The following is an 18,762-nucleotide window of genomic DNA, read 5'->3' on the forward strand; positions in this document are numbered from 1 at the left end:
GATGGAGTACTGAGGGTGGGAGGGCGACTAAACAAATCTGCTATGCCAGAGGAGGCCAAGCATCCTGCTATCCTTTCTGAGGAACTCCGGGTTGCTGCTCTCATTCTTCAGCATATACACCAGAGTATTGGACACAGTGGGAGGAACCACGTGCTTGCGAAGCTAAGACAAAGATACTGGATTCCAGGAGCTAATTCTGTAATAAGAAAAATACTCTCTGAATGCATTGTTTGCAGACGGTTACACACTAGAGCTGGAGAGCAGAAAATGGCAGAACTGCCTGAAGACCGTTTGTTTCCAGACAAGCCCCCATTTACAAACGTAGGGGTGGACTATTTTGGGCCTTTCGAGGTAAAGCGAGGACGGAGCCTTGTCAAGAGATATGGTGTGCTTTTCACTTGTTTGACCATCAGAGCAGTTCATATTGAGGTGGCACACACGCTTGACACTGATTCCTGTATTAACGCCCTGCGGCGCTTTGTCTGTAGAAGAGGACAGGTGTCCATTATGCGTTCTGATAATGGCACTAATTTTGTCGGAGCAGAGAGAGAACTATGGGAAGCTATTGAAGGTTGGAATCAGCTTAAAATACAGGAAGCCATGATGCAAACAGGAATTAAGTGGATCTTCAATCCACCAGCTGCATCCCACCATGGAGGTGTCTGGGAAAGACAGATACGCACCGTAAGAAAACGACTCAGTTCTGTACTGAAGCTGCAAGTGCTTGATGACGAGGGACTTCAAACCGTTCTGTGTGAGGTTGAAGCCATCATTAATGACCGACCGATAACTAAGACATCAGATGATCCCAATGACCTCGAAGCCCTGACCCCGAACCACCTGTTGTTGTTGAAAACACAGCCAGTCATACCCCCGGGAGTCTTCAAAAAAGAAGATCTGTATGCACGTCGGAAGTGGAGGCAAGTTCAGTATATGTCAGACCTTTTCTGGACCAGATGGACAAGAGAATACTTATCTCTGCTACAGGAGCGTCAAAAATGGTCCAAAGTAAAGAGGAACTTCATTGTCGGAGACATCGCCTTAATTGTGGATGATTCAGCCCCTAGAAATTCTTGGTTGATGGGAAAAATAATTAAGACCATGCCAGACTCCAGAGGCGTTGTTCGTCACGTTTGTTTGCAAACCAAGACCAGTACCCTGGAAAGACAGATCACAAATCTCTGCCTGCTACAAGAAGCAGCATGAAAGGTTCCTGAACAAAAAAAAAGGGACATTTATATTGTAAATATGTTGAACTCATTAGTTTATGACTCTTAAGAATGTTTGAGTAATTGATATGCTTCATGTGCCTAGTCAATTAGGGGCCGGAATGTAAGAGTCATGAAAGTTTAAGAAAGATAATACTTTAAAATATTGGTTAAATAGTATAATACAGTTAATTTACCTGACTGACTTATTGTATTGAGAAACCCCCTCTTTTCTTGTTACAATAGTATAGGCTGAGTGACCCCCTTTATTCTTGCTGCAATGGTACAGTCCTTAAGCTTGTCACATGGTATCCAGCCATTTTACAGCTCAAGCACCACGAGACTGGAGAAGGCAGAAGCTTTGAGGGCTGGAGCAATACAGTTTTTGACTGTGTTCGTTTAAACGTGTTTTGCTTTGTAATTCTGTTTGTAAGGTGTTACAGTAAACAGTTTAAAGATAAAGTTATGGTTTGGAATGTTTTATTTCGACACACGTCTACTCGTTGCTAAAGCCTCAAAGCTCAGTGGCTGCATGTTTGGAAATTACGAAGCGCCACTACAAGCCCCTTCCAAAAAAAGAGCAAGGTATGACAAATCACTATCACTAAGTAAAGCACACTGACTGGATGACTGTTGTCGCCTCCCAAATCCGTGCCCATCTTTCCCGCAACTCCATGTTTGAATCCCTCCAATCAAGTTTCCGCCCCACCACAGTACCGAACCGGCTCTCATCAAAGTCACAAATGATGAAGGTAAACTATCCCTCCTCCTCCTTCTTGACTTCTCTGCAGCCTTTGACACGGTTGACTACTCCATCCTTTTCCAATGCCTCTCCACCGTCGTCCAGCTGGGTGGGACTGCATTCACCTGATTCCATTCTATCTATCTAATTGTAGCCAGAGAATCAACTGCAATGGCTTCTTTTCCTGCTACTGCATTGTTACCTCTGGTGTCCCCCAAGGATCTATCCTTGGCCCCCTCCAATTTCTCATTTACAAACTACCCCTCGGCGACATCATCCAAAAACACAGCATCAGTTTTCACGTATGACATCCAGCTCTACCTCACCACCACTTCTCTTGACCCTTCCACGGTCTCTAACTTGTCAGTTCTGGATGAGCAAAAATTTTGGGAAGAACAAAGCCATTGTTTTTGGTCCCCGTCACAAACTCCATTTCCTAGCCACTAACTCCACCCCTCTCCCTAACATCTGTCTGAGGCTAAACCACACTGTTCGTAACCTTGGTGTCATATTTGACCCTGAAATGAGCTTGGGACCACATATCCGCGGCATAACTAAGACCACCTATTTCCACCTCCGTAACATCACCCGTCTCCGCCCCTGCCTCTGCTCATCCGCTGCTGAAACCCTCATCCATGCCTTTGTTACTGCTAGACTTGACTATTCCAATGCACTCCTGGCTGGCCTCCCACATTCTACCCTACATAAACTTGAGGTCATCCAAAACTCAGCTGCCCATGTCCTAACTCGCACCAAGTCCCGTTCGCCCATCACCTCAGTGCTCTCTGACCTACATTGGTTCCCGGTTAAGCAACGTCTCGATTTCAAAATTCTCATCCTTGTTTTCAAATCCCTCCATGGCCTCGCTCCTCCCTATCTCTGTAATCTCCTCCAGCCCCACAACCCCCCGAGATATCTGCGCTCCTCTAATTCTGCCTTCTTGAGCATCCCTGATTATAATCACTCAAATATTGGTGGCCGTGCCTTCTGTTGCCTAGGCCCTAAGCTCTGGAATTCCCTGCCTAAACCTCTCCGCCTTGCTACCTCTCTCTCCTCCTTTCAGACGCTGCTTAAAACCTACCTCTTTTGGTTACCTGCCCTAATTTCTCCTTATGTGGCTCGGTGTCATTTTTTGTCATATAACACTCCTGTGAAGCACCTTGAGACGTTTTACTACGTCAAATGCGCTATATAAATAAATAGTAGCTGTTGTTGTTGTTGACTGAAAGCCTATAAAGAATCAGCCTGTTAAAAAGTACTAAATCTCTTTATATGTATTCAGTATCCTGCAACTAATATGGTCTCAGCAACCAATACAAATGAACTAAACTTTTCTCAGCTGCCATATTGATCCCTCACTGTATTATCCCTAAAAATTACATTTTGAACATAAACATTGCTGAACAAAATCATTAAACTCACCCATAAGTTAGAACTGCCTCCAGCAATCTTATTCCTCACAGGCCAGCTACTGTATATCCCTTCCTTCTCTGGAGCTGAGGCTCGAGTGATCCTCCATTCCTAGAGCTTCCATTCTTCCTTGTGCCTTCTGTACCAATATTTCCTACACTCTGCATTCCTCTTTTTAGGCTCCTAAACATGCATGGGCTATCACTGCCCCTCTGTGCCAGTTTGCACACTTTCCTGCTGCCAGTCATGTCCCTTCCTATTGTGTCCCAGGTCTTGCTTATTGATGTTAAAAATATATTCAGAAGTTACTTCATCGCATCTGTCCTCCTGGTCAGCCCTGAGTTATTACGGCCAGTATTGCTATGATCAATAACACCAGCAGCTGCTGGAATCTGCTGATCCATCTGGGAATCTTTGTCTCCCTCCGTCATCTCTTTCCCATTACAAGAGTGCCCTGGATTACAACCCCCGGGAAGGAGGCAATTGCTGAGTGGGATACAGTGCTCACTAGTGCTTCTCATATCATTTTATACAGTTTTATCCTTCAGTACTAGCGGGCTTTGTCCCCATAGCTGTTGTATTTGCTGTAGTAATTGTCCCCTTGCACAAAACAAAAAAGGTCTATCGAATTATCCATTACTTCTGGGACCATTTTATCTTATTAACTTTTTTTTTAATTTGAAAAAAGCATCCAGTAATGTGAGATTCAGCGTTCAAGTACTTGGGACTGAGGAATAATAAACTTGAGGCTGTGAATCATCACACAGGCAACACAAAACATTGCAGCAGACTCCATCAAGATGATTTAATTCTAGTTTTTAAGGACCATAGGTACGGACAGTTCTACAGGATTACAGACAGTCCCAGAATAATCCACAAGCTGACATAGGTCTCACTTTGACCCAGAAAAAGAAGTACCTATCAGCAATCCGTAATAAAACCTCTCTTGAACTGCTCTCCCATTGCAGCCAGCACTCCAGGCTCCAGACTTCTCTATTACCACCTATTGTCTAAGAAGGACCAAACACTGCCTGGGGCAGTGGTATAGTTCAGGCCCAGTCTCCTGTACAATGGTAGACGGAATTGCCAATACTGGGATCATCATAAAAATCACAGCAGTATTACTTAAATTTAAAAAAACATTTTATAACATGCACTGCATCCTGGAGTTTGTCCTGCTATTAAGCATTAAATGTGGCTCAGTGGGTCGCACTCTTGCCTCTGAGTCAGAAGGTTGTGGGCTCAAGTCCTACTCCAGAGACTTCAGTGCAAAAATCTAGGCTAACACTCCAGTGCAGTACTGAGGAAGTGCTGCACTGTCAGAGGTGCTGTCTTTCAGATGAGATGTTAAACCGATGTTCTGTCTACCCTCTCAGGTGGATGTAAAAGATCGCATGGCACTATTTTGAAGAAGAGCAGGGGAGTTATCCCTAATGTCCTGGCCAATATTTATCCCTCAACTAACATCACTAAAACAGATTACCTGGTCATTATCACACTGCTGATTGTGGGAGCTTGCTGTGTGCATTGTTGGCTGCCATGTTTCCTACATTACAACAGTGACTACACTTCAAAAAGTACTTCGTTGGCTGTAAAGCGCTTTGGAACGTCCTGAGGTTGTGAAAGGCGCTATAGAAATGTGAGTCTTTTTTTTATTATGTTATCATTTTCCCAGTGATGCCATGTGACTGTTGTTGCCACCTCTATATTCATATCAGAAGCAGGCCAGCATTTTGCAGCTGACACCTTGTCCCACACTTTGCCACTCTCCCTTGGCAAGTCATAACATTCTGAGTTCAAGCAGGCCCTGGACTGCTTTCTCGCTCCCTCAAGACCTGGCCCTGGCCTTCCTGATCATTCCCTCCAGCCTCCCCCATCCTTCTGTACTGGCCTTGGCTTCTCCATTCCCTCCCAGCACTCCTGTTTGCTCCCTTTTAATCCAGTCTCCTTCCTAGCCTGATTGTTCTCTCCCTCTCCTGATCTGAAAGGGAGGTGGGGCGGATTCTGGGACCAGAGCTGCAATGTATCAGGAGTCTAGGACTGTGACACACAAGCAAATGCAGCAAGATGACATACTTACTGGCCTCCAACACTAAATCATTTCTGTGTCTAGTAGCAGCTTGGAGCCCCAAAGCTGTCTCCAAGTCTCCCTCGGATGTGAGGGGAAAAGGAGAGAGTGAGAGACGTACAGAAAGAAAAATTAGATAAAGAGAGAGAAATTGTGTAAAGAACATACAGAGAGACTGGTAAGCATACAGAAGAGTGATGAGATGGAAGGAAGGAAAGGCTTACGCAAACTAAATGGGGGGCTAAATTCGATAGCCCCCCGAAAACGGGCACGGCGATGCACAATAACCCGCCTCCATTGCTTCTGATGCAGACAGCATGCAAGCTTCCTGCTACCTGCTACTGTAATTTAAATGATTGCAGTGTTGAGGCAGTGCTAAAAATGCTGTTGAATGGCTGAACGCCTCAGCAGAGGGTGAAGTTCGGGTGAGGCTAGCACCACTTAAAGCTAGCTTTTACTACTTAAATCCAGCCTACACCTCTTAAAGGGTAGGTGCATTTTGGCTGGAGCAGGTGCTGGAAGTGGCTGGGGAAGAGAATCTGATCTGCAAGAACTGTGACTAATGGCACAGCATGAGAGAGAACGTGCTTCAAGGATCTCAGACACAGCGCAGGAGGCCTTGGTGGAGGAGGTGGACAGGAGGAGAAAGGTCCTCTATTCACAGGGGGCCAGGAGGCCCTCCAGACAAACTGCGAAGGCAGTGGGAGCAAGTAGCCATAGCGGTCAATGCCAGGGGTTAAGCCCCGAGGACCTGGATGCAGTGCCACAAAATGTTCAATGACCTCACACGAGTGGTCAAGGTCAGTGAATTCATCTTCAAATGCCAAATTCCACCAACTGCACCACTAGCCTCACACACTGATCAATGCACCACACCCCCATTACTCACCTACCAACAATCTCTATCAAACACGACTCATACCTTACATTCATAGCTTCACCTCACCCTCACACACTTACCACTGCTACAAGTCTCACACCCACATCTCACAGCTTGCACACACTGCCAGCAATTCAACCATGACAGCCATATCACCTAAACACATTGCACCACACTCACTGAAACACTTCCCTTTCTCTTGCAGGACAAGTTGGTGCATAACCAGAGGCAGCAGGAGCTAACCGGCGGGAGAGGTGCGCCTGCATCACCTTACCCTGATGGAGGAGATGGTGGTCGCTGTGATTGGAACGGCTATCACTGAGCCCGTGGCCAGTGGTGGGGCTGAATCCATTAAAGATGCTGGTATCCTCATACCTAATCCTCCTTCTCACATCCCACTTCCCCTCACCCCACAGTGTCTTTTGATTTAAAAGCTGCAAATGGTGTAAGAATGTACCTCTTACTGTCCCCCCTCCTCGCACCACAACCCTACCCTTCTGCCTTCCTCCTTTCAGATACCCAAGAACTGCCACCTGGCCAGGCAGTGGTGGCGGAGCAACAGGTGGAAGAGGAAGAAGGCAGTGATGATGAAGACACAGCACCGTCACTAAATTTCACACTCGCAGCCACCAGCTCCGCGTACTTTAGAGGATAGCTTAGACATAGGATTTACACATGGTGAGACACCGGGCATGAGTGGCCTGCAACCGGGGCATGGGGCAAAGGTAGAGCAGGTGCCAGCGCCCCGGAGGGTGAGGTTGTACACGAGTTCTGCTGCAGAGGACTCAGATGAGCATGATGATGGGCTGGGCTACAGAAGAAGGCTGATGGGTATGCACAATCAAATGCTTGGTGCACTGGCAGGCCTGCCAGAAAGCCTGTGTGCAATGTCAAGAACCATGGAGGAGTCTGGCACCAACTTGGCACAGAGCTTTGCGCAGAGCTTGGAACCCATGCTTTCCAGCATGGAAGTGGTGGCCAACTCCATTAGCACACTTGTGGACCCAACCAGGATGCAGCGTCTGATGGCCGATGTCTCAGCTTCCATTGCAGCACAAGCACAAGACTCCCAACATCTGAGTGCTGCAGTGGAAGCTCTGACTTCTGCCACGCAAGCTCAGCTTGCTGTCATCGTGGAATACAGAGCCTCAGGTACCTCCCTTATGCAACAGTGGATGGCAAATTGGAAGATGTTGCAAATATCTCCTTGGCGGTTCTCCTGATTGCCTACTGTAATTTCAGCGGAAACCCTGTTTACGTGGTTTATCCAGGGTTTTCGTCAAAGTTATGGCTTCTGATTGGAAGAAGCACTGAGGAAATTCTCAGCATTTAAGATATTAGGTTCTGGAATTTATCCATGTGGTTACATAGAATCTTTGGCCTAGTTATTCAAAGTGCTTGCGCTGGCCGTCAAGGCCCGTTTTGAGGAAAAAAATGGCAGCCTCCTCACTTCTGCCGGCTGCTGGCGGGTCCCGCGGCGGCTGCCATTTTCGGCAGGTTGGCAGCGCTGTTGTTGCCTGTCCATGCCGAAAGTATTGTACTTAGTTGGAGTGTGACGTCAATCGGCGTGTGACGTCAATCGGCGTGCAACGCTGAGTTGACGCCTGCTCATCCATTTTGGAGATCGCTGCTCCTCTTACCGTCCTCTCCAAAGCACGTCCGTGCGTGCAGCCGCTGTCAGCGTGTCACCAGCATAAACAGCAACTCCCTGAGGACGCTTCAAGTAACAAATGTAAGACAGACAGAAAGTAAAGATAGAATTATCTCCACATAGCAGTGTTTATATTAATTGCAAGCCTAGGTCTTGATAGCTAACCCCTGAGATTTGTAAGTAAAGTTTCATTTTTCTTTCAGTGGTTTGCTTATTTGAAACTGTTCTGCCTGAGATTGTAAGTGTAACAAATGGGGAGATGCAGAATATTGCAAGTGATTACTTCTGAGCGACTATAAGAGTAAGCTTGAGGTTTGGATTAGGAATCACCGTTGGATGTTCAGTGTTTCAATCTCTGAAATCTGAAGTGTGAATTCAAATTCTTTAAGTTATCAAACACGAGTACTCTCTCCTCACCATGGAATAGTAAAAAGCCCTAAAGTGACTTCATCATATCAATGAAATTATGACTGCAGTATAACAATTTCAAAAACTACAAAGTGCTGGATTTGATCGTTCCTCTGCTATATTTTCTTCCTGCTTCATAAAAATTTAAACAAGCATTTAAAATAATGAGCTTGGCTTAGTCTCTATTCCTTTTAATGAGATGTGTGAGCAAAGTGATGGGGGAGAGTCCTTGAAAGCATTAAATGGGCCATCTTGGCTCAATGTCAAAAAAAATTGAACAGTGTTCCCTTTCAGCTGTGGTGTCTGCAGGGAACGGTTTCTCTTTAAACAACACTGAATTCTGAATGTGTTCTTCAGCGCAATAACAGGTACAGACTTCAGTACAAACAAGGGGCTAAAAATTGAGTAGCGCCTAACGTCGTCCCCCTGGAAAAATTAGCACCCCCACAATGGAAATTGAGTGGTATCACCCCAAGAGGGAAGAGGGAAGCGGGGTGCTACTGGAAGCACCCCGCATCCCTTTTGGGGCGCTGCGAGGGAATATCACAGCACATCGCGCCACGGTATTGCAGGCCTTCCTCCCCTTCTTAAAGGGGAGCAGCCTTGTGCAGCGTGACCCGGGGCCCAGCTGGGCCCCCGGGGATCGGGAGTGCTGGCAAAAGAGCATGGCACTCTGCGGGGGGGGCAGTTCAGGAGGCCAGGGACGGGAGCACAGGCAGGTGCTGGCAGGTGGCCAGCAACAAAAATGGCCGCCCTGCACCTCGCCTTTAAATAGCGCCTTCCCGGCCACAGGTAGGCCCCCCTGACCCTGTCGGACATAGCATCCGGCGGTAAGTCATGGGGCGCTCCTGAAGATTGCGGCCGGGGCATGAGCGGGGCGCTGCGCATGGTGATGATGCCATCGCTGGCGGCGCAGCACTGTGGGGCACTGCCAGTTACCGCTGCCGCTAACCTCCCGCTGAATTTTGTGGGAGGCGTGGGCGGCGCCGCGCCCGGGCGCTAGTTGCTTTGGGGCGCTAACGGGAGGCGCAAAGCAACCAAATTTTTCCCCAAGATATTTAATTTGCCCTGTTTTACACCCACACCCTCCCCCTTCTCCGCCGATCCCATAAAACCCAAAGTACGATCAAACCACAGACTTCCCCGGCGCAGTCGACAGACTCCCCACAAATGAATGAGCAAGTTGCTGAACCCTTTTTCCATCTGTAGAGATTTTGCGAGTCGGAGCCTGAGCTGATTTAAAAGATTACTTCCATAGATCGGTTCTGGAGCTTTGCTTGTGTCACTTTGATGCGCTTTAAACAAGAGCTTTCTCCACAAAAGCTGACGACAATGCTGTAAAATTGATTGGTGAGCGGGTGGCGGGTAACTTGCTGTAATAAATACGGCAACTGTTCCGTACATGGGCTGGCGATTTGTTTCTTCCTCGTTCTCCTGAAATGCAAGTGGGACACAGACGTGACCTTTGGCCTCCTGCTGAGCTTAGCACCAGAAAGAGTGCATTACACCACGAGTTCCCTGCACCGCTGATGTAAATTAGCAGGTAGTACCAAAATAGCACTGCTGCCTGTACTCTATCTGTGGGTGGCTGGTAGCCTTGTTACCGGCAGATTTCCAGCCTATACGAATTTCCGTGCTGTAGAACCTTACAGCACAAAAGCAGCCATTCGACCCAGCGTGCCTGTGCGGTCCCTTTGAAAGAGCTGTCCCATTAGTCCCACTCCCCATTCTATCCCCATACCCCTTCAGATTTTTCCTTTTCAAGGATATATCCAGTTCCCTTTCGAAAGTTGCTATTGGATCTGCTTCCACCTTCCTTTCAGGCAGTGCATTCCAGTTCATAATGGCTCGCTGCGTAAAAAATGTCTCTTCACATCCTCCTGGTTCTTTTGGCAATTATCTTAAATTTGTGTCCTCTGGTTACCGACCCTCTTGCCAGTTTCAAAACCCCTCATAATTTGGGGGTTTATTACACCTCTATTAAATCTGCGCTAACAACTTGCATTTAGTGAAACGTCCCAAGGCACTTCACTGGGGCGTTATCAAACAAAATTTGACACTGAACCACATATGATGATATTGGGGCAGATGACCAAAAGTTTGGTCAAAAAGGTAGCTTTAAAGGAGTGTCTTAAAGGAGTTAAGAAGGTAGAGAGGAGGAGAGGTTTAGTGAGGGAATTCCAGAGCTTAGGTCCTCAGCAGCTGAAGGCACGGCCGCCAATGGTGGAGTGATTAAAATCAGGGATGCGCAAGAGGACAGAATTGGAGGAGCGCAGAGATCTCGGAGTGTTGTAGGGCTGGAGGAGATTACAGAGATAGAAAGGGGCAAAGCCATGTGTACTGTCCTCCCTACATGTATGTGTCTGTACGCAGTTAGACAGCCAGCCAAACTCCTTTCAATAACGACATGGGAGTCAGGATGTAGCGTCCAAGCTCCGGTGTTTAATAATGCCACACTTGCATGAGGTCAATGAAACAATACAAATCAGTTGCATTGGGTTGGAGTAAAACTGAGAAAGAAAAAAGAAAGAAATGCACCTTGTTACATACATGAGATATAACTAACATCTAAACATGAATATGTAATGAAACCATTCAACTCACAGGCAATGCTTTTGAAGGCGTAACAATGTAAGATTACAGCGGATTAACTTGCAGTACGCTCCATGCTGATGTGACCTCTTTGTTTGCTATCACTATACTACTTCCTGTTGAGTGACCCTAATGGCCATTTCCATTTACTGCCACCTACTGGCGGCAACAAAATGAAACTCCTGCAGTTATAAGGCAGAACACTCCCCGCCTGGCGTCTATTAGATGCCACTACTTATAAAACATACAGAAATGTGGAATCAATAACACTCAGTCCTCCTTAGGTAAGAGGAGTACGACCTCTGAGATGGGTCTGAAGAACTTTTTGACCGTCCCTTGAACAGTGGCCTTCACATCTAGTTCTGGGCTGACGAGCTTGAATGATTCTTGTGCCGTATGGTCAGCTTGGTCAGGTTTGTGTAAGAAAGCTGGCTCGGTAAACCACATTGTACTGGAGAGCTGGGAGGCAGGCACTGATCTGGTGGCGAGGTCAGCTGGATTCAGCTCTGTGGGCACATAGTGCCACTGGTCGGGACATGTTGATTGTCTTATTCGCTGAACTCTGTTATGTACATATATGAAGAACCTCTTTGACTCATTGGAGATGTAACCGAGCACAACTCTGCTGTCACAGTAGAATTTCACTGCATCAAGCTTGAAATCTATCTCATCCAGGATGAGATCCGCCATCTCCACCGCTAATACTGTAGCTCATAACTCCAGGCGTGGTATGGTGGGCTCTGGCCAGGGTGTCAACTTCGCCTTTCCCAGGATAAATCCCACGTTGCTTTGGCCCTCATCATCCAGGGATCTCAGGTAGGCTACTGCGCCAATATTTTTCTCGGACGCATCTGAGAATACACCTAACTCGGTGCGTTTGGATTTGGAGAGTGTGTCTGGTGAGTAGGTGCGTGGGATATGAAGGTTTTTTAGATTTTTGAGAGACTTTCTCCATGTCTCCCATTCTGTTAACCTGCCTTCGGGGAGTGGAGAGTCCCAGTCGCTCGTGTCTGTGCAAAGTTCTCGTAGTAGGGCTCTTCCCTGAATAATCACGGGCACCACCATGCCGAGAGGGTCAAAGAGCGAGTTGACTGTTGACAGCACTCCACGGCGTGTAAATGGCTTGTCACCTACAGACACTGCAAAGGTGAAGGTGTCAGATTCAATTTCCCAACGTAAACCAAGGCTTAGCTGGGCTGGCATGGTTTCGTCGCTGAGGTCTAAGTCTTTAATGCCCTTGGCGAGATCCTCAGCTGGAAAGGCCTTCATCACTGCTACACTGTTTGAGGCAATTTTGTGCAGCCTCAGGTTGGACTGTGCTAATGAAGCTTGAGTTCGCTTCAGCAGGTTGATGGCTTTTGCTTCTGAAGGTAAGGATATGAGGCCATCATCAACATAAAAATGTCTCTCCACAAACTGTCTTGTGTCTTTTCCATGCTCGTGTTCTCCCTCTTTGGCTGCACTTCTGAGCCCATAGATGGAGACTGCAGGGGAGGGGCTGTTACCAAAAACGTGGACCCGCATCCTGTATTCAGTGATGTCCTTTGACATGTTGTTGTCGCGATACCAGAAGAGCCTCAGATAGTTCCTATGGTCCTCTCTCACCACAAAGCAATAGAACATCTGTTGGATGTCTGCGGGTACTGCTACGAGCTCTTTCCTAAAGCGAATCAGCACGCCAAGGAAGGTGTTGTTTAGATCTGGACCTGTGAGCAGAACGTTGTTGTGAGATGCCACAGTGCTGAGCGCTGGAGTCGAAAACTACTCTTATTTGACTAGGTTTCTGGGGGTGATAAACACCAAAAATCAGGAGATACCAGCACTCTTCTCCTTCTTTGAGTGGAAGTGCTAATTCAGCATGGTTACTCTCGAAAACCTTTTCCATGAAGGCAATGTGTAGTGTATGTAACCTGAAGAAGGAACTATATTCTGCAGCCCCTGTATACTGCAGTACCAGTAATGACCACCCCTGTATATAAGCCTGTGTAGTAACCTTGCATAGTCATTCCAGTTTTGTCTCCGTTCAGTAAACACCTGTTATCACCAACTCCTGCAGTCCGTGTCTCAATTACACACGGACGTTACACTGGCGACGAACAGATCCGAACTTACCTACAGTTCTGCACCACCTCACGGGGATCCATCCCTGAAGCGAAGTTATTGGAGGTCGAGGGCAGAAGGAAGAAATCCAAAAAAAGAAAAAAAAAAACAGCAGAAACGGGCGTCGACCGTGGGCAACCGCCCTCTGATTCATCGAATTAGAAGATTTGCAGGAAAGGCTGTCGAGAGCGGGGCTTGGTTATCCAGTCTATGGTGTTCCAGCTAATCGGGCTGGTGGCAGGTAGTACACTGGTCCTTCCTGGGCTGCGGCGGACTAGAGCTCGATCGGGTGGCTTTTCAACCGGGCCGAGCAGCGTTGTCGGGAAGAGGAGAGAGAGAGGGTGGAGCACACAGGGCGCGGCTGGTGCTACGAAGCCGGGCAGCGTACAGACCCGAGAAGAGGGAGGGAAGTGTCCCATAGGGTCTGCTCTGACGACGGGAACAGTAATTAAATTAAAAGAAATTAGAAGCGCAGAAAGCCGTGAGGAGCTGCAGTTTGCCACGGGGACCGCGGAGAGCGGTGTTGGCAGCAGCGCGGGGGGAAGCGTGTGAAGACCATAGGGCGTCGCCATCAAGGCATAAAAATGCCAGCAACAGCGGGAAGGCAGAAAGCGCGGGAGGCGCCATCTTAATCCAGCGGGGAAGAAGGCAAAGCGCGGGAGGTGCCATTTTGTTCAATCAGGGAAGAAGGCAAAGCCCGGGAGGCGCCATCTTAGATCTCCAAGATGCCGAAGACTGGCAATATCACTGCCTTCGATAATGCAATAGAAGACTGGACCACGTATGTGGAAAGAGTCAAAGTATATTGCAAGGCAAATGAAGTAGCCGATGAGAAAAAGGCATCGGTACTACTAAACTTAATGGGCGCAAGAACGTACGGCCTACTGCAGAACCTGATCACTCCAGTCAAACGGATGGCAAAGAGTTTTAATGAAATTGTTGATATCCTACAGGAACACCTAAATCCTACACCGCTGCTGATAGCAGAAAGATTTAAATTCCACAAGAGAAATCAGCATAAAAATGAGAGCAATGCTGATTACCTTACAGAACTACGCAGGCTATCGAAGCACTGCCAGTTTGGAGCAGTACTGGCAGATACCCTACGGGACAAATTTGTCTGTGGACTCCTGAGTGAAGGAACCCAGAAGAGGTTACTCTCAGAGAAAGAGCTGACGCTAGATAAGGCTTTCAGCGTGGCAGTATCGTACGAAGCAACAGCAAGGGGAGCTGCGGAAATACAGTAAAAGCCACAGGAATACGGCACCCATGAAATGACACAGGGATTTGAAAAATGTTATCGCTGTGGCAGAACAACCCATGACCAGAAGGACTGCTGTTCCAAGGACAAAACATGCAGGCAATGCGGAAAGATGGGACACATTGCACGAGTTTGCAGGTCCGGGAAGAAGACTAACGACAACAAAAAGGCTACTAAGGAACAGTACAGGAAAGTACAAAAGATGATGGACAGTAGTTCCGAAGACCAGAAGAGCGATAGTGAATCCGGGAACAAGAGACTAAGCTGTCTCAAACTACACAACGTAATCGCAAAAGAGGATCACCGAAACATTTGGGTCACCCTCACGATAGCAGGGTCCCAAGTCAAAATGGAATTGGATACAGGATCAGCCCTGACCGTCATGAATCGACGAGACTATGAGCGGCTATTCTCACACATACCCTTGAAAGACACATCCATTGTCTTGAAGATGTATACGGGGCAGAAAGTATACCCCAGAGGGAAAATAAGGGTGCCTGTCGAATACAACAGCAAGGAAATACAGAAATTGTATCTGTACATACTGCAAGATGGAGGACCACCGTTATTGGGACGTGAATGGATCAGAAAGATAAGTTTAGACTGGCACTCCATTCAGGCACTGACTGTGGCTGGTAAAAAGGATGACGACGTCACACCTGGACGATTGTCAAAAATCTTAGCTAACGCTAAAGAGGTATTTCAACAAGGACTGGGAACTCTTAAAGGCGTAACCGCCTCGATAAAAATAGAAGAGAATGCAATTCCCAAGTTTTTCAAAGCAAGACCAGTACCATATGCAATTCGCCCAGCCGTCGAGGCAGAGCTAGAGAATCTGGAGAATGCAGGCGTGTTATCTAAGGTAGACTGGAGCAAGTGGGCGACACCCATCATTCCTGTCATGAAGAAAACGTTAAACAATAAGTCTGAGGAGCCAAGGAAGGTTCGCATCTGTGGGGACTTCAAGGTGACTGTGAACCCAGTCCTTCACACAGTACAGTATCCTCTCCCGAGGATAGAAGATATTTTCGCCTCACTATCTGGAGGGAAGCGTTTTACAAAAATTGACCTAGCACAAGCATATTTGCAGATGGAGGTTGAAGAATCCTCTAGGAAATATCTCACGATAAACACTCACAAAGGTCTTTACCAGTATAATCGACTGGTATTTGGAGTAGCATCAGCTGCGGCGATATGGCAAAGAGCGATGGAACAAGTCCTGCAAGGGATTCCGGGGACTCAGTGTTACTTGGACGACATCCTAGTGACAGGTGAAAATGACAGTGAACACCTTGCCAACCTAGAGCTGGTGCTCACTAGACTAAGAGAACATGGGCTATGAGCCAATCACCCCAAGTGCAAGTTTTTTAAGAAACAGATATCGTATTGTGGCCATGTGATTGATGAAGAGGGGTTACATAAGTCCCTTGACAAAATTGAAGCGGTAGTTAAGATTCCAGCGCCTGAAAATGTGTCGCAACTGAGGTCATTCCTCGGATTGGTGAATTACTACCATAAGTTTTTGCCGAATATGTCCACAATTCTGTACCCACTGAACACCCTACTACAAACTGGAGTAGCATGGAAATGGAGTGATGAATGTAAGCGGGCCTTTCAGAAGTGTAAAGACCTGATCACTTCAAAAGAAGTATTGGCTCACTACAACCCATCGCTACCAATAAGACTGGCGTGTGATGCGTCTCCCGATGGCATTGGAGCGGTACTGTCACATAAATTCCTTGATGGTTCAGAGAGGCCAATAGCTTTTGCGTCACGCTCGTTAACTTCAGCCGAGCGTAACTACGCCCAGATTGACAGAGAGGCCCTCAGCCTGGTGTGGGGGGTGAAGAAGTTCAATCACTACCTGCACGGACAGAAATTTACTCTACTAACTGATCATCAACCTCTTCTTTCCATTTTCAACCCTCAGAAGGGCGTCACAATAATGACAGCACAACGGCTACAGAGGTGGTCCCTTTTCCTAGGGGCACACCAATATGACATCGAGTACAAAGGAACTAAACAGCATGGGAATGCTGATGGATTGCCGCGCCTACCGTTGCCGACAGTGGAAGAAGCACCTGCAGTGGATCCAGTGGAGATATTCCACTCGACCATAGTCAAATGTCTACCTGTGACGAATGCAAACATAGAAAAGGAAACACGAAACGACCCGATACTCTCCAGGGTCTATGATTTAATGGTGAAGGGATGGCCAGCACATGGCGAACCACTGTTGCCAGCATTCTCGGCGAGAAGAGAACAGCTGTCAGTGTGCCGAGGAACCTTGATGTGTGGATCCAGAGTAGTAATTCCACCCAAATTGAAGGATAGAGTGCTCAATGAGCTTCATGAGGGTCATCTGGGAGGGGTAAAAATGAAGAACTTAGCCAGAGCGTTTGTGTGGTGGCCGGGAATCGATAGAGAAATCGAAGAGATGACCAAGAGCTGTACAGGATGCCAGAAGGTCCAAAATGCCCCACCACAAGCCCCTCTACATCCATGGGAGTGGCTTTCATCTCCATGGCAAAGGGTGCACATTAATTTTGCTGGTCCATTTATGGACTTGATGTTTTTAATTGCGGTGGATGCACATTCAAAGTGGCCAGAGGTAATAAAAATGTCCTCAACCACCACAGAAAAAACTATCACAGTCTTACGAACCATATTCGCCAGAAATGGGCTGCCTGAACAGATTTGCTCCGACAATGGGCCACAGTTTGTGTCTGAAGAGTTCCGGAGGTTCTTAAAGAACAATGGTGTTAAGCATTACACATCTGCCCCATATCATCCAGCCACCAATGGATTGGCTGAGAGGTTCGTTCAAACATTCAAGAAGGCTATCAAGGCAATGTGTAATGAAGACATACCCCTACAACACAAGGTGGATAACTTCTTGTTTGCCTACCGGAATGCGACACATGCGATTACCAACCAAACTCCAGCCATGATGTTCTTCAATCGAAGACTAAGATGCCGCTTGGATTTGGTTAAGCCAAACATCAGAAGAGATGTGGAGAACAGGCAGTTTCAGAATATGAATGAAAGGCCAACCAGGAGTTTCAAGATAGGTCAACCAGTTTTGGCCCGGGACTACCGCACAGAGAAATGGCAGCCAGGAACGATCTGCACATGGCAAGGACCTCTAATGTATACCGTGGACGTTGGAGAGAGCATTGTAAGACGCCATGCTGACCAGATTCTAGAGTCACTGGAAAACGTCAAATCTACACCGCGATCCTATACACCTGGTGATGAAACCGAAGTACCAATTGCATCTACCTCAGAATTGGTGATATTGGAAGCAGACGAACCAAACAACGATGTTGATCCCGAATCAACTTTGCCAGAAGAACCTGATACCCCAAAGAGGCGTCATCCGGACAGAATCAGGAAGCCTCCTCAAAGACTGAGGCCTAGAAATTCAGTTGGCGCCGCGCCAGGGCTTTAGCGCCGGAAATTTAGCGCCGGCGCTAAGTACCCCTGCGCGCGCCAAAAATTCAGTAGCGCCACGCCCAAACGGCTGCCGGCGCTACAGGAGGGTGTCAGCGCCTCGAAATGGGCGCTGACTGCCACATTGCGGCGCAATTCCGGCGCTGCGGCACCCGATGCGGTGCGGCAGGCTGGGGAAGTGCAGGCCTCCTCCTTCAGTTAAGGAGGAGCTGCCTGCACCCGCCCGCTGGCCGTTGAAATCTTGAAAAAAATGAGCCCGGCACCTCGGAGAAGTGCCGGGCTCGCAGGCCAGATGCATCTGTTCCGCGGGGGGGGTGGAGGAGTCCGGGGAGGGAGGTGCGGGCAGGCGGCCGGCGGGAAAGCGGCCGGCCGCCGCGCGACCTTAATGCGCCGGCGCTAACTCGCGTAGGACTCTGCTGAAACATCGTTAGTTGCGGCTGCCACGGGCGAGGCGGCCGCAACTCAATTTCGGCGTTGGGGCCCGTCACCACGGCAACCGGGATGCTGCGCACACCGATGACGTCATCGGTGCCGGCGCAGCGCAACCGGTCTAACGCCGATGGCAGGGCCCCACTGAATTTACAAACCGGCCATAACTCCGGCGCTAGGCCCTCTAGCGCCTCAAATGGGGCGCTAACCCTCCTGAATTTTCAGCCCTGAATTTATAATTGATTACCTTCAGCTAATGTATATGGCAACTGTAATTGTAAATATGTTATTTAATTATTAATCGAATGTTATGTACTGTTTAGCTAAAAGGGGAGGAATTGTAGTGTATGTAACCTGAAGAAGGAACTATGGCCTAGAAATTCAGTGCCCTTAGCACCGATTTTGCGGTGCTAGAGGGCCTAGCGCTGCAATTGGCGCCGGTTCCTAAATTGCCTGGGGCCCTTCCGCGGCGGTAGACCGGTAGCGCTGCGCCGGCACCGATGACGTCATCGGTGTGCGCAGCGTCCCGGTTGCCGTGGTAACCCTGCCCCAAGCCGAAA

This window comes from Somniosus microcephalus, chromosome 8 (genome assembly GCF_052327205.1).
Source record: "Somniosus microcephalus isolate GS21.2 chromosome 8, FLI_Smic_1.0, whole genome shotgun sequence".
NCBI lineage: Eukaryota > Metazoa > Chordata > Chondrichthyes > Squaliformes > Somniosidae > Somniosus > Somniosus microcephalus.